At 40.6% G+C, this 15,341-nt stretch overlaps 1 protein-coding gene across 3 annotated transcripts in view; it reads right to left on the reverse strand.

Moving 5' to 3' along the window:
• Positions 1–15,341, reverse strand: part of KCNK2 (potassium two pore domain channel subfamily K member 2) — a 231,562-nt gene that overhangs the window by 29,953 nt on the left and 186,268 nt on the right. The window lies entirely within an intron of this gene.

Raw genomic sequence — 15,341 nt, forward strand, 5'->3', positions numbered from 1 at the left:
TGCCCCCTTCTCCTTCTTCCTTCAATCTTTCCCAGCATCAGGGTCTTTTCCAATGAGTCGGCTCTTCACATCAGGTGGCCAAAGTACTGGAGCTTCAGTTTCAGCATCAGTCCTTTCAATGAATATTCGGGACTGATTTCATTTAGGATTGACTGCTTTGAACTCCTTGCAGTCCAAGGGACTCTCAAGAATCTTCTCCAGCACCACAGTTCAAAAGCATCAATTCTTTGGTTCTAAGCCTCCTTTATGGGCCAACTCTCACACCCATACATGACTACTGGAAAAACCATAGCTTTGACTAGATGGACCTTTGTTGGCAAAGTGATGTCTCTGCTTTTTAATACGCTGTTTAGGTTTGTCATAGCTTTCCTTCCAAGGACTAAGCATCTTTTAATTTCATGGCTGCAGTCACACTCTATAGTGATTTTGGAGCCCAAGAAAATAAAATCTGTCACTGTTTCCGTTGTTTCCCCATCTATTTGCCATGAAGTAATGGGACCAGATGTCATGATCTTAGTTTTTTGAATGCTGAACCTCAAACTAGCTTTTTTAGTCTCCTCTTTCACTCTTATCAAGAGGTCCTTTAGTTCCTCTTCACATTCTGCCATTTGAGTGGTATCATCTGCGTATCTAAGGTTGTTGATATTTTCCCCAGTAACCTATATTCTAGCTTCTGATTCATCCAGCCTGGTATTTCACATGATATACTCTGCATATAAGTCAAGTAAGCAGGGTGACAACATACAGCCTTATTATACTCCTTTCCCAATTTAGAGACTGTTGTTCCATGTCTGGTCTAACTGTTGCTTCTTGACCTGCATACAGGTTTCTCAGGAGGCAGGTCAGGTGGTCTGGTATTCTCATCTCTTTAAGAATTTTCCACAGTTTGTTGTCATCAACACAGCTAAAGGCTTTAGTATAGTCAATGAAGCAGAAGTAGACTTTTTTTTGGAATTTCCTTGCTTACTCCATGATCCAACAAATGTTGGCAATTTGATCTCTGGTTCCTTTGCCTCTTTGAAACCCAGCTTTTACTTCTGGAAGTTCTTGGTTCACATACTGCTGAAGCCTAGCTTGAAAGATTTTGAGCATAACCTTGCTAGCATGTGAAATAACCCCAACTGTATGGCAGTCTGGACATTCTTTGGCACTGCCCTTTCTTTGGGATTGGAATAAGGAAACTGACCTTTTCTAGTCCTGTGGGCTCTGCCAAAAAATGTCCAAATATGCTGACATAGTGAGTACAGCACTTTAATAGCATCATCTTACCTGTAAATTTCTCACTAGGGGCAAATGCTTTCACTTTTTTATGCGTCCATTCCCAATACTAAAATGCCTGGCCTACATGGACAATCAAATATGTTTGATGAACAGACCAGTCAGTTAGTTCTTATGGAATGAAGCCCCTTGTGCATATTTTTGCGGGGTGGTATAGCAGTCTGCAACCAGCATAGCAGAAGCACAACTCAGTGAAATCCTTATTTGTCCTATACTCAGACTTAGACCATACTGCCTTTGGATCAATCCACATTTACCGTAACGTTTGCATGTTGCTTCCATGTGGCTTCAAAATAGGAAAGCAATTTTCATCCTGCCCTGATTATGTATGTCCTTGCAGACTTTATAGCTCATTTGGAGATGTATATTGAACACAAAACAGTAGCGCTTAAGCTGAACTTATATTTAGGTTAACCAACAGGCTCTGAAAGCATGGTAGAAATGGCACAATTTGGCGTAAAGATGAATATATAATATCCATATATTTATGTGCTGCGCTGTACTTTGTCGCTCAGTCATGCCCAACTCTCTGCAACCCCATGGACTGTAGCCCGCCAGGCTCCTCTGACCATGGGGATTCTCCAGGCAAGAATACTGGAGTGGGTTCCCATGCCCTCCTCCAGGGCATCTTCCCAAACCAGGGATTGAACCCAGGTCTCCTGCACTGCAGGCAGATTCTTTACCATCTGAGCCACCAGGGAAGCCCTGTATTTATGTATAAAGATGAGTACGTGTGACATTTTCCTAGGTGGCACAGTGGTAAAGTATCCACCTGTCAAGGCAAGAGACACAAGAGACGAGGGTTTGATCCCTGGGCCAGAAAGATCCCCTGGAGTAGGAAATGGAAATCCACTTCAGTATTCAAGCCTGAAAATCCCATGGACAGGGGAGGCTGGAGGGCTACAGTCCATGGGGTCACAAAAAGTCAGACATGATGGCGCGCACATTCACACCAACAATGTATGAAATGCTGGATGACATAAAAACACCCTCACTAACAGAAATATTTTAGCTTCTTACAAATAGGCACTGGAAAACTGAAAGCGCTATAGACGCACTCCAAATTTTGGCAAGTATGAGAAAAGGGAAAGTCGCTCAGTCGTGTCCAACTCTTTGTGACCCCATGGACTGTAGCCTGCCAGGCTTCTCAGTCCATGGGATTTTCCAGGCAAGAGTACTGGAGTGGGTTGCCATTTGAAAGGCCATGAAAAACATCATCATATTTTTACACACAGCTTCCAATTTTGGAAATAAATTCCTTGGTATAGTAAGATTTCTGAATATGGCTGATTTTCTACCTAACTTTAGGGCAATATTTCACAGAAAGTGAAAGTGAAGTCGCTCAGTCGTGTCCGACTCTTTGCGACCCCATGGACTGTAGCCTATCAGGCTCCTCCATCTATGGGATTTTCCAGGCAAGAGTGCTGGAGTGGATTGCCATTTCCTTCTCCAGGGGATCTTCCCGACCCAGGGATTGAACCCATGTCTCCCACATTGCAGGCAGACGCTTTACCGTCTGAGCCACCATTTCACAGAAACATTTTGCTTAAAAGATAACTAGGTGCAGTTGATATGGAGAGATTATGAAACTGGTAAAGACCAGAGTGGTCATGAACTAGGTGTGGTAGTGATAAACAGTTACAAGATGTAGGAAGCTTTTTGTTTTAATTCTACAGGTGAAAACACAGACATTTCAGGGATCACGTGCAGCCTGATATTCTGGAGCTAGAGCTTATCCCTGTAGTGGAACTCCTTTCACTATAAGCATGACTGTCTTGGCGAGCCTGTCTGTCTGTCTGTCTGTTTTGTTAACTACAGAAATGTCAGTCAAATACGGATCCACAGTTACTAACAGTCTTCACTGAAGAATGAAGTTGCTTTAGACTAAGATATCTAGTATCATGTTTAAGAATTTAAACAGCCATCTCCATTTGTGGGAGAGTATATATGCATATATTGTGTATGCATGTAATATATATCTATACATATATATGTATATAGTACATACTGAATTCTTTTATTTTTTCTATTTCAGTAGAATGCTTCTTTAAAACAATTGGAATATAACTGCTTTCCAATGTTTCTGCTGTACAACACTGTGAATCAGCCATATGTGTGCATATATCCCCTCGCTCTGGAACCTCCCCCCACCCCTCCCCCCTCCACCAGGTCATCACAGAGCACCGAGCTCAACCTCCTGTGCTACAGAGCAGAGTCTCATTAAGCAGTGTATATCTGTCAATGCTACTTTCTCAGTTCGTACCCTGACTTCCACCCTGTGTCCCAAGTCTGTTAGTCTGTTCTCTTCATTGCATCAACTTGTCTGCAGCTGGTTTGGTCCCTGTGTGTGCGTGCGTGTGTGTGTGTGCGCGTGTGTGTGTGCACATGTGTGTGTGTGTGTGTGTGTGTGTGTGTGTGTGTGTGTGCATTCTCAGTGGCTCAGTCGTGTCTGATCCTTTGTGGCCCCACAAGCTGCAGCGTGCCAGGCTCCTCTGCCCATGAAGTTTTCTAGGCAAGAATACTGGTTTGGGGTGTCATTTCCTACTCCAGGGGATCTACTTGACCCAGGGATCGAACCCCTGTCTCTTGCGTCTCCTGCACCCGCATGCAGATCCTTTACCAATAGCGCCACCTGAGAAGCCCCAGTTCGGTCCCTGCACTCAGGATAAGGAATATCCAAGTAGAATGAATGGATCTAGAGTGATAAGCAGACCCCAGGAATACGCTACAGAGCCAGGGGTTGAAGAGTGAGCTGCCAAGGGGGAACCCTTTGCGAAGATGACCAGTGAACTCTAGCAGCAATACTGTCTAATTGCCCAAGCTTAAAGCGTTCCCTTTTCGACTCTGTAATTCCGTTAAATTATCCCCAAGCCTTCCACAAAACTATATAAATTGTTTCAGCCCCACACTAGCTGCTTTCTGGGAAATAGAATAAGGAGTCTAAAACCATGAATGCAGTTAAGTAGTCCCAGAGAGAACTTCAGCAGTTATGACGTGGCTGGGAGCGAGAAGAGGGAAATTCTGAGCTGCAGTTTGGATTGACAAGTGACAGGGATGGATCTGGGAATGTGAGAGTACAATACATGAGTCTGTATTTGAGTTGAGATGATCAGTCTACAGTCTATACATAATAAAAATAGAATTTGGCAAAGTTTTAGCCAAGTACTAAATAAAGAAAGGATATCAGAAATGTCTAGCCATATGTGATTTTGCATAATGTATAGGTCACAATCTAATGATAAATTATAACATGAAAATTATTTATAGAAACCAGTTTGGAAATACAGTTGAATGTTAGAATATTAGGTTCAATCATATGAAATTGTGATTCTTAAGGTCAAAAATAGTTGAATGTCAACAGTTCAACCTAATAAATTTCAAAAATAATATTATATAAGGAGATCCTCGTTTTTCATATCTATGATTACTCTGGTATGATGCATTGGTTTTTGAAACTTAAATTTCAGTTCAAATTTCTTTATTTCAGAGAGCTTACATCACAACAGATTTAATATCACTGGCCCAATTTTGAGTGGGTACATAATCCTGAATAGTGGGAGAGACTGTTGTGTTTTTTGTTTTAAATAGGAACAGGAATATTTGGTCTCTGGATAATTTAAATCCCACCTATACTTTCTTTAAAAGGCAGGTTGCTCTATTTTACTTCAGCTCTTAACCTGATGCTTCCATTTTAGTAAAACCATTAGCGAATCTTACATAAGATAAATATAGATAATATATCTTAAATAATATAAATGCAGATAATAAACATAATCCTATCAGCGATTTGGAAACTAATACAAAATTCACCAAATATGAGTATGGCTCATAAAATTTAAATCTTCTAAATTATTATTGCGACTTTAACTCTGTTAGAGCAACTGTATTTTACCGTTTTACTGGATTAGTCAGAACAGGCGAGGTTATAACATAGAACAAACAGCTCCTTAATATTAGTGGCTTAAGGCAACAAAGGCTGATGCCTCACAATTGCTGAATGCCCACAACATGTGGGCATCAGGCTCTGCTCACTGCGGTTACTCAGGGACCAGGCTGACACAGCACCGTGATCTTTATGGTCACCGAGCCAGAGGCAAGTAAGCCCTTGAGGGACTCACAGGTGCAATTAAATCATCTTCCCACTCTGCCCACAACTGTGGCCAGAACTATTCCCATAGCTCACCAACCACAAGGGCAAAAGGAAGTGCAATCCTACCATATGTCTGGATGGACAGACAAATGGAACTATTTGTATAATAAATAACATATAAAACTTGTCTAATAGGTGAATAGCATTGATGACTAACAATTTTACTGGAGGAAGAATGGGTTCATCCTTGTTCAAAAGCAGGAGATTTACTGCGTATGTGCAAAGACACAAATATCATTAATGAGAAGCCATTCTTTTGGTTCAAATCAAGACTGAGGTAGGGACAATGAACCTGCCTTATTAAAATTAGGATGCCGTCCACTAAACACTAAACAAATCACCACATTTTGTTGCTAAAGATGAATACAAATCCTTGATTAAACTTCAAAGTGCTCTACCTACTCTCAGCTCTGACTGACCACAAACTAATATTCTTTCAGAAAGCCATCCATGGAGGAAATAAAAGTGAATTATTTGTATTGTTCCATCTCTGAAAACACACTTGCTTGTGTTTTCAACAAACATAGGCCTGATTTTCTTTTCTTTCTTTTTTTTTTGTAAGATGTGATTGATTTTAGCCCTGAGTACAGGAGAGTACAATACTTTACTTTGATGAAGGAAGTCCAAAAACAATTTTGAAAGCCAAGTTCATGGCGGTCACTTTTCTCACAAAATCTCAGAACAGATGACATTATCAAAACAGTCAAAAGAGAGAGATAACATTACATCTTGTTTCATTAAATTCCATAATGTGCTCTCTAGCTAAAAAAAAAAAAAACGAAATTACTTATAAAGTGCTTTGAGGCAAAAACTATTATCTTAAGTTATTTTCCTACTGTGTACAAATGAAAAGAAAAAATTACTGTGCATTTTCATTACCAGATGATGTTCTGTGAAATGACTGAAGCAAAAAGAAGTTACAATTTATAAACAGTGAGGGTTCAATCTAAAATCTAAAACATAAAAGAAAAGAATCTTCCTTCATGTTCTTATTTTTTAATATAACAACTGAGCTACTCACTCTCAGTTTAATAAAAGGAAAAATATAAGTGGGTTCTACCTCAGTCCACACATCAGGACACCAGAAAATCTCTAGCTCTAAATCAAGAGAAGAATTAAGATAGCAGTAATTAGGTAGATTATGCCTAAGCAAGGAACATTTAATGCAAAAACTAGCTTTCAAGTCCAGAGAACATTCAACATATTTGAAATCTTTGAATTCACCTTTTTCTTAGACTATTTTGGACTCTGTGATAATGATCAAATTCTAGCAATATACATAACCTTAATTGTTCCTTGGGCCTCCAGGTGGCCATAGTCGTGAAGAACCCATCTGCCAATGCAGGAGACATAAGAGACGCTGGTTGGATCCCTGAGTTGGGAAGATCCCCTGGCAACCCTTTCTAGAATTCTTGTGGGAGAATCCCATGAACAGAGGCAGCACACAGTTCTTTTCTTTTGTGTTTTTATCATTTCAACCAGATAAGATGTTTAGACATATAAGCACTCACAGCATTTTATACTCTATAGAGAACAATACATCATGACGTATAGACGATAGTCTTTGAATGTTACAGGTCATTTGATTTGGGACAATAATTTGATACTAATTCCTTCAGAAAACCCATGAGGAAAAGAATAAGCATTCAGGAAGAATTTAGCCACATCCCACACTCGACTGGGTTCTCAAAAAATGTCCATAAAGTTCATTTAGAAATTAGACATGCCCTGGTGTCTGAGAGCTACTATTATCTCAAAGCATAATTTAAGTCTTATAATATTATTTGTTCTTCTATTGTCCTTTCCAATTGCCTATTTACTACATAGATGATGATTTGCTGAGCTGAGGGTAGGACTGAAAAAGAGAAGAAACTTTCTCCGTGGTGCAGTGAGGTACAGTGAAATATAAACCAGCAGATGAAGCTCAGAGTCTGCTTTGATCTTTCCCCAAGAGCACGGGCTGTGCTGTGCTCAGCTGTGTCCGACTGTTTGTGACCCCATGGACTGTTAGCCCTCCAGGTTCCTCTGTCCGTGGGATTCTCCAGGCAAGAATACTGGAGCAGGTTGCCATGCCCTCCTCTAGGGGATCTTTCTAACCCAGGGATCAAACACAGGTCTCCTGCATTGCAGGCTGGTTCTTTATCATCTGAGCCACCAGGAAAGCCCTCCCCAAAGCATAGTAAGGGACATCTCCCCCCCCATGGGGCAGAAGATGAGGGCCCTTTAGTCTCACTTTAATAATTGTGATACCATCTCTATTTTGTTCTAGTCTTACCATTTAGACGAAGAAGAGTCATGTGCATTAAAATATAAACCGGAAATGCCTTATAATCAGCGTATATTGTGCCCACAGTCCAACTCAAGTCATTCATAATGACTTAAGTGTTTCAACAGAAAAAAACAAAAATATACCACTCCTCCTCCAAATATATTAGAAGTCAAAGCAACAACTATAAAGTCTGATGTGTTGTTTGAGAATTAAAGGAAGGAAAGAAAGGAGGGAAGGAGGAAGAGTAAAGAAAAAAGTAAAAATTGGCTATTTTGAAAATTAATCAAAGACTAGGTGCCTTCATTTTCAAAATTCCCTCTTCCACCTCTAGGAGAAGGAAAATAAAGGTAAATTTATCACTATGTGCTTAGTTGCTCAGTAGTATCTGGCTCTTTGGGGCCCCATGGACTGCTGCCTGCCAGGCTCCTCTGTCCATGGGGATTCTTCAGAAAAGAATACTAGAGTGGGTTGCCATGCCTTCCTCCAGGGGATCTTCCCACCCCAGGGACTGAACACAGGTCTCCCACATTGCAGGTGGATTCTTTACCATCTGAGCCACGAGGGAAGCCCAAGAACATTGGAGTGGGTAGCCTTTCCCTTCTCCAGGGAATCTTTCCAACTCAGGAATCAAACCAGGGTCTCCTGCATTGCAGGTGGATTCTTTACCAGCTAACCTACCAGGGGAGCTAACTTATCATTATAAAGATAAGCTAATTTATCATTATAAATAAGGAATTGCACCACTTATGGAACCTTTCCAATAAAGAGATAAGGCCCAAACTCCCACAGATGGAAAATTACTCCCAAAACCTAATATACTGTACATCGTATTGTACTTAGTAAATATTTTCTTACATGAATGAATAAATGAGTGATTTAGCAGTAAATTAGACATTAAATGCTTCCCTTGTAGCTCAGTAGGTAAAGAATCTGCCCAGGTTCAATCCCTGGGTTGGGAAGATCCCCTGGAGAAGGAAATGGCAACCCACTCCAGCATTCTTGCCTGGAAAATCTCATGGACAGAGGAGCCTGGTGGGCTGCAGTCCATGGGATCACAACGAGTCGGGCACGACCGAGCGCCTAACGCTTACTTAGACATTAACTAAACTCCCTAACTGGTCTCCACAAGACTAGCTTTCCTTTTCCTGCCTCTTTGGCACTGTCTCTCCACAGTCCCACCCACCCCACCACACTGTCCATATTCACCACGGATGCATGCCCAGTGTCAACGCTGCTACACTGCTCAACCAACAGTTTTTTATTATTTGTGCTCCAATGCTCCCATTTCCATAAAATATTCTGTGAATATTACCCTTTGGAATTGTTCTTGATGTGCCTAAAGAATGTTCATAGGATATATCCAATGTATTGTACAATCCAGAGTTATTGTTATTGCTTAGTCGCTTATTGTTGTTTTTTAGTCTCTAAGTCATGTCCTATTCTTAGCAACCCCATAAACTGTAGCCTACTAGGCTCCTCTGTACATGGGATTATCCTGGCAAGAATACTGGAGTGAGTTGCCATTTCCTCCTCCAAGAATCCAGAGGTAAATATTTAAAGTTTCTGCTACAGGAGTGGCAGTCTTGGAGCACAACCTCACAGAGAACTCTTACTAATTTATTTTTTAGGTGACTGTGTCAATCTTCTCTTGGGTTCCTTTCTTTACGCATTGTCTTTAGCCAGTCTAATCCATCATTTGAACCATCCTCTCTTCAAAACCTCAATGCCTTTGCCCTTCCATGATCAATTTATTTGACTATATTATTTGCTCCCCCATTCTTTATGGTCTCTCCATCCACCCTCTTGACCATTTTATTCCAGGTTCCATTTTTTGCTCTATGGTTGGCTCCTTTCCAAGTCTTCATTAGGCGAATTCATCTAGAATCGGAACTTCCATTGTCATGCATGTCATCATGAGTGCCCTCTCCCCAGCCCCAACCCAGCCAGCTCTCTGCAACTCCCACCCTTCCTACTTTCCAGGCTTGCATATCCCATTCTCTACACTTGATGAGCTACCTGGATGTCCAACACAGCCCTCAATCATAATATGTCCAAAATGACATTCTCATTCCTCTCATCTACTCAGAATATCTCACTCTCCTGTGTTTTGTAATTCCATCCAATGCTAGACTCATGAATGTCATCCCCCCCCTTTCTCTTTATTGTCCACGGCTAAAGGGTAACCTATCTCTTCTATCCCCCAAATAATTTTGAAATTCTTACTTTCATCTCTATTCTGCTGCCACCAGAGACTCTTCATTCTGCACTACCAGGATTCCTTCAATAATCTCAATAATCTTACAACTGATTTATCAGCATCAGGCTTTGTTTATAATCCATCTGTCTTCTGTTGACAAGATATTTCATTCCACTTATTTAAAATTCTTCAATGGCTCCCTCAGGTTTTCAGAATAAAGTCTAACTTATTTCAAAAGGCATATGAAACCTTTCATATTAAAAGCACTTCTCCCATAAGACCTAATGATAAAGTACTCTTCTGTAAGCTTTCCAAGGCTCAGGCTGCAACTATTCTTTAGTTCTCCATCTCTAGACAAGATAAAGAGCTGTTAAATCCCAGCTCTTTCACTATCAGGAGGCATTCCCACCCTGAGTGAAGACCAGGGAAGACCAAATGCTGTTGGCCAGGTCATTAGCAGAAGAAAACTATGTCCCTCCGTATTCTCAGGTCCCTGCACAATGCTGGAGCCAAATACAAGTTCCAGGAACAGTCTTTCAAGGCTGCTTAGCACTAGGGCTTTCTAATCAAAGCGAGTTTTCATAATATAATATAAGGTCAACTTACTCAAGTGAATGTTACTTGCACAAACACCTTCAGAGGTTAAAGAAATGATATTGGTTAAAAAGGGCTTCCCTGGTGGCTCAGATGGTAAAGAAACTGCCTGCAATGTGGAAGACCTGGGTTCCATCCCTGAGTTGGGAAGATCCCCTGGAGTAGGGCATGGCAACCCACTCCAGTATTCTTGCCTAGAAAATCCCCATGGACTGAGGAGCAGGCTGCAGTCCATGGGGTCGCAAAGAGTCAGACGTGACTGAGCAACTAAGCACATCATAGTTCACTGGTTAAAAAAAAAGCAACTCTTGGGTATTCATTCAGTATGGCTAGCTACAGTGCCACTTGAGAGACCCTTAGACTGCAAGGAGATCAAACCAATAGATTATAAAGCAAATCAACCTTAACTATTTCTTGGAAGGACTTTTGATGAAGTTGAAGTTCCAGTACTTTGGTCACCTGATGCAAAAAGCCAACTTATAGTGCTGATGCTGGGAAAGACTGAGGGCAGGAAGAGAAGGGGATGACAGAAGATGAGATGGTTGGATGGCATCACCAACTCAATGGACATGAGTTTGAGCAAACTCCGGGAGATAGTGAAGGACAGGGAAGCCTGGTATGCTGCAGTCCATGGGGTAGCAAAGAGTCAGACACAACTCAGCCATTAACCAGCAACAACAGAGTGCCACTGGCACTACAGACAACAGTGCCAGCTGATACAGGGGCTGAAGTGGTGCTTGTCACACATTGGGACAAGACCATCCCAACAAACTGCGGTACTTGTACATCAGTACAAGAACGATATAGAAATTGCAGGTCTTTCAAACTCAAGGAAAGTCAGCAGTAGCAAACTGAACTACAGCTACATAAGGATGCACTATCCCCTCCCTGCTTAGGAATTTACCTTCTGAATTTTGTGGTCACTTTTTATTTTACCTGCCTCAGATATCAGTATTATTGTGTTATTTAGAATATATAAATAATCTTTATTTTCTAAATGGAAACATTATTCCCTCAAAAGAGGGTACATGGCTTCACAGAAAAAGATAATTAGTTGTATCAATTCTCAGCATTGAATATTGTTACTTTCCATTAGAGCTTAAGATATAATGAAACAGATAAATCCTTTTACAGAGATGCATATGACTTCATGGAAAAATTATTGAGGTCATTATTCTTTTCCTTGAGGAAGGCAGATCAACTATAATTACATGCGACACTTCTGAAACTACACAGTGTTGCTCCAACTAACTCTATTTTTAATTGGAATATAATTGTTTTGCAATGTTGTGTCAGTGTCTGCTGTACAACAATGTGAATGAGCTGTATGTATACGAATGTCCCGTCCTCTTTAGCCTCCCTCCCACCCCCCAGCCCACCCCTCTAGGTGATCACAGAGCAGAGCTGAGCTCCCTGTGGTACACAGCAGCTCCCACTAGCTATTTTACTACATATGGTAGTATATACATGCCAATGCTACTCTCTCAATCTGAACCCTTTCCTTTCCAACAGTTCAGATAAATTAGCTGTATCAATGTTTTATTTCAGCATGTTCATCAAAAACTTTGTCCTTACTTCTAAATATATTTTCATTAAAATTAATCTTCATTGGAAACAGAACAGACTTTAAGATAAAAATAAAACTCAGAAATAAGGTCACATATGATTAGAGCTCTATGTTTGCACTTACCTGATATGATTTAAGGAGATTTGTTTTTGAAAAAGTAATGCAAGACTGGAACTTACTATTAGCCAGAATCTTTTGTGGGAGGGAAAGCTTGTGTTTTTGTATCACCACTTGAACATTTGCTAATATATGTTATTTTGATTTTTTAATGTTCTGTACCAATGACATTTTTAATAGCAAGGATTCCAAGTTATCAACAATTTTTTAGCATTCTTATGGAATTGAAAACTGGAAATATTCTTGTTGCTTCTGAACATTTAGGCAGTTTTCAAAGGTTGGAGCGCTTGGAATGGTTTAAGTACAAAAAGTAATGAATACATAGTGAGCAGTCACCCAATATGGTGTGTGTGTGTAAAGATGACGCCTAGGATGTATTTAGTTGGTTTTTATTTAATTATTTAACTTTAGTGAGTTATTTCAAGATTAAACTTATTCAATAATCTTTTTCCACTGCTGTAGAAATGTTTAGTCATATTTCCTCTATAAAAATTTTGGCCCTCACAATCTATACATTCACAATTATAAACTGTCTTTCTCTTTCTTTTTTCACAATTATAAATCACCTCTCCCTTCCTCTCTTTACATTCTCTGTTGAATTTGTGACCCACTTTTGTCATTTCCCTAAACTGGATTACAAATTAGAAAACACACATCTGCTCAAAGTGACAGTTCCATTGCAACTGGCTCAACTGTCTGGAGCAGCTGCAGCTCCAGAGGGTTTCCGTAAACTTGTTCATGGCCTTTCCTCACGTGAGCTTTCTCCAGATGCAGTCACCAGAAAGGACATGTCACTCCAAAGACGAGGGACAAGCCAAAATACTTATGGTAAAAGAAGAAAAGAGCTTTCTACTTTTCAGTGTTGGAAACACACAATGATACATCTCACACTTCTGGCTGAGAATCAAGAAGATCATTCAAAAGGAGGCAAACAAACTTGTTTCTCATATTAAACAAGCCAGTTAATGTAGAAATTTAAATTTCTTTGAAACAATTGTGTTACAGCCTGAATCCGGTCCTCCAGCAAGTCCTTTGTTGAAGCCCTAATCCTCACTGTCACTGTATCTGGGGACAGAGCCTTTAAGGGGGTAATTAAAATTCAGTGGGGCTTTCCAGGCGCTAGTGGTAAACAACCCGCCTGCCAATGCAGGAGACGCGGGTTCCATTCCTGGGTCAGGAAGATCCCCTGGAGAAGGGCATGGCGACCCACTCCAGTATTCTTGCCTGGAGAATCCCACGGACAGAGGAGCCTGGTGGGCTGCAGTCGCAAAGAGTCAGACACGACTGAAGCGACTTAGCACACATGCACACGCATGCAAGGTTCAATGAGGTCGTAAGGGTGCAGCCCTAATCCAACAGCACCGGTATCCTTGTAAGAAGAGGAAGGCGACAGAGAACCTTCTCTCTGCAGGCACGTGTGCAGAGGCAAGGCCCTGTGAAGACACAGCAAGAAGGCACCACCTGCAAGCCAAGGAGAGACCTCTCACCAGAAACCAGAACCTTAATCCCAGACTTCCATCTTCCTAAATTGTGAGGAAACAGATTCCTACTGTTTAAGTCACTCTTGTTATGGCAGCCCAAGGAGAGTAATACAGATGATTATCTCAATGCCCTGGAAAAACTGTGCTCGTGCTTTGTACTAGCTAGTCCTATCAGAAAATGCACTGGTGTTTTTTGTTGTTGTTGTTTGTTTGTTTTTTAACAATCAATTCAGTTCAGTTCAGTCACTCAGTTGTGTCTGACTCTTTGCAACCCCATGAATTGCAGCATGCCAGGCCTCCCTGTCCATCACCAACTCCCAGAGTTCACTCAGACTCACGTCCATCGAGTCGGTGATACCATCCAGCCATCTCATCCTCTGTCGTCCCCTTCTCCTCCTGCCCCCAATCCCTCCCAGCATCAGAGTCTTTTCCAATGAGTCAACTCTTCGCATGAGGTGGCCAAAGTACTGGAGTTTCAGCTTCAGCATCATTCCTTCCAAAGAACACCCAGGAATGATCTCCTTTAGAATGGACTGGTTGGATCTCATTGCAGTCCAAGGGACTAACAAGAGTCTTCTCCAACATCACAGTTCAAAAGCATCAATTCTTTGGCGCTCAGCTTTCTTCACAGTCCAACTCTCACATCTACACATGATTACTGGGAAAACCGTAGCCTTGACTAGACATGCCTTGGTGGCTTTCAAACTTTTGGAGTGTGATCCATAATAATCTTAGTGTGTGTGTGTGTGTGTGTGTGTGTGTGTATACATACATATATATATGTGTGTGTGTTTGTGTATGTATATATATAATATATATCACATTTATTGTGTATGTGGAAATAGATATTTCCACAAAACAATACATTTTAAACTATCTAACATAGATATTCTCTGTTTGACTCTATTTTATTTAGAAAAAAATGTGTGTGTGTGTGTTTTAAAAATGCATTTTAATCCCACCTTATGCTAAAAGTTTGAAAGTTCCTTTTTTAGCTATGTTATCTAGCATATTTCCTAGTTATAATTTCTTTTGTCCCCCTTAGCATCTCAAGATCCTTAAATGTACACTGAAGTTAAAATAACCATAATTCTCTCCCTCTCCATCCACCTTATTCTCTCCCTCCCTTTCTCACTCCCCCCCTCCCCACCCCCCGCTACACACACACACAATAAGATTGAGGCAAATCAGTTGAGGTCCTATTCAAAGCACTTTTCACGTGAGTTAAACTAGAATATCAAGCATATTGTCCTGCTGATTTGTTTATAATAAAGTTTTTGGTTTTGTGGTATAACTAAGATATAGATTAATATACACAGACTGAATATATGAATTACCAACTGAGACATATGTTATCCAAGAAGGGAAATCTTGGATAACTTACACTCCTTCTAATTACCATAAGCACCTTGGGTATTAATAAGATATTATAGGACATGAGTTTGGGTAAACTCCAGGAGTTAGTGATGGACAGGGAGGCCTGACATGTTGCAGTTCATGGAGTCACAAATAGTCGGACACGACTGAGCAGCTAAACTGAACTGAACTGATATGACTTGATGTGCTCAAAGAAAATACTTGTTTGTAGAGAGAAATTAATTTTATCATTTATTATCCTAGTCTATTTCTCTTGGGTGTATGTTTAAAGAATCACAATTGCTGTATCAGTCAAAGATTTTGACACTGAT

This window comes from Capra hircus, chromosome 16 (assembly GCF_001704415.2).
Source record: "Capra hircus breed San Clemente chromosome 16, ASM170441v1, whole genome shotgun sequence".
NCBI lineage: Eukaryota > Metazoa > Chordata > Mammalia > Artiodactyla > Bovidae > Capra > Capra hircus.